This window comes from Numenius arquata, unplaced genomic scaffold (assembly GCF_964106895.1).
Source record: "Numenius arquata unplaced genomic scaffold, bNumArq3.hap1.1 HAP1_SCAFFOLD_1205, whole genome shotgun sequence".
NCBI classification, from domain to species: Eukaryota; Metazoa; Chordata; class Aves; order Charadriiformes; family Scolopacidae; genus Numenius; species Numenius arquata.
This window is the reverse complement of record NW_027414871.1, coordinates 26,719-28,210: the sequence shown is the minus strand read 5'-3', so window position 1 is coordinate 28,210 and position 1,492 is coordinate 26,719.

Sequence of the window (1,492 nt, the reverse complement as noted above, 5' to 3'; positions counted from 1 at the left end):
CCCCCGGAAGGGGGGGGACACTCCTCTTCCTCCTCCTCTTCCTCTTCCTCCTCTTCTTCCTCTTCCTCTTCCTCCTCCTCTTCCTCCTCCCCACAGGGAGGTTCCGCACCTTAAAAAAAGAGGGGGGGGGGGGGGGGGGGGGGAAGGGGACGTGGGTTTGGGGTCCCACCAGGATCTAGGGGGGGTTCCTCGAGGATTTTGGGGTCCCACCAGGATCTAAGGAGGGTTCCTCAACGTGGGATGGGGTCCCACCAGGATCTAGGGGAGGTTCCTCAAGGATTTTGGGGTCCCACCAGGATCTAAGGAGGGTTCCTCAAGGACTTTGGGGTCCCACCAAGATCTCAGAGGGTTCCTCAAGGAGGGGATGGGGTCCCACCAAGGATTTTGGGGTCCCACCAGGATCTAAGGAGGGTTCCTCAAGGAGGGGATGGGGTCCCACCAAGGACTTTGGGGTCCCACCAAGGATTTTGGGGTCCCACCAGGATCTAAGGGGGGTTCCTCAAGGACTTTGGGGTCCCATCAAGATCTCAGAGGGTTCCTCAAGGAGGGGATGGGGTCCCACCAAGGATTTTGGGGTCCCACCAAGATCTCAAAGGGTTCCTCAATGTGGGATGGGGTCCCACCAGGATCTAGGGAGGTTCCTCAAGGATTTTGGGGTCCCACCAGGATCTAGGGAGGGTTCCTCAACGTGGGATGGAGCGCCACCACGGATTTTGGGGTCCCACCAGGATCTAAGGAGGGTTCCTCAAGGAGGGGATGGGGTCCCACCAAGGATTTTGGGGTTCTACCAGGATCTAAGGGGGGTTCCTCAACGTGGGATGGGGTCCCACCAAGGATTTTGGGGTTCCACCAGGATCTAAGGGGGGTTCCTCAACGTGGGATGGGGTCCCACCAGGATCTAGGGGAGGTTCCTCAAGGATTTTGGGGTCCCACCAGGATCTAGGGAGGGTTCCTCAACGTGGGATGGGGTCCCAAGGATTTTGGGGTTCTACCAGGATCTAAGGGGGGTTCCTCAAGGAGGGGATGGGGTCCCACCAAGGATTTTGGGGTCCCACCAGGATCTAAGGAGGGTTCCTCAAGGACTTTGGGGTCCCACCAAGACCTCAGAGGGTTCCTCAAGGAGGGGATGGGGTCCCACCAAGGATTTTGGGGTCCCACCAGGATCTAGGGAGGGTTCCTCAACGTGGGATGGGGTCCCACCAAGGATTTTGTGGTTCTACCAGGATCTAAGGGGGGTTCCTCAAGGAGGGGATGGGGTCCCACCAAGGATTTTGGGGTCCCACCAAGATCTCAAAGGGTTCCTCAACGTGGGATGGGGTCCCACCAGGATCTAAGGAGGGTTCCTCAAGGACTTTGGGTCCCACCAGGATCTAAGGGGGGTTCCTCAAGGACTTTGGGGTTCTACCAGGATCTAAGGGGGGTTCCTCAACGTGGGATGGGGTCCCACCAGGGTTTGAAGAGGTCCCACCAGGATTTTGGGGTTGTCCCTCAC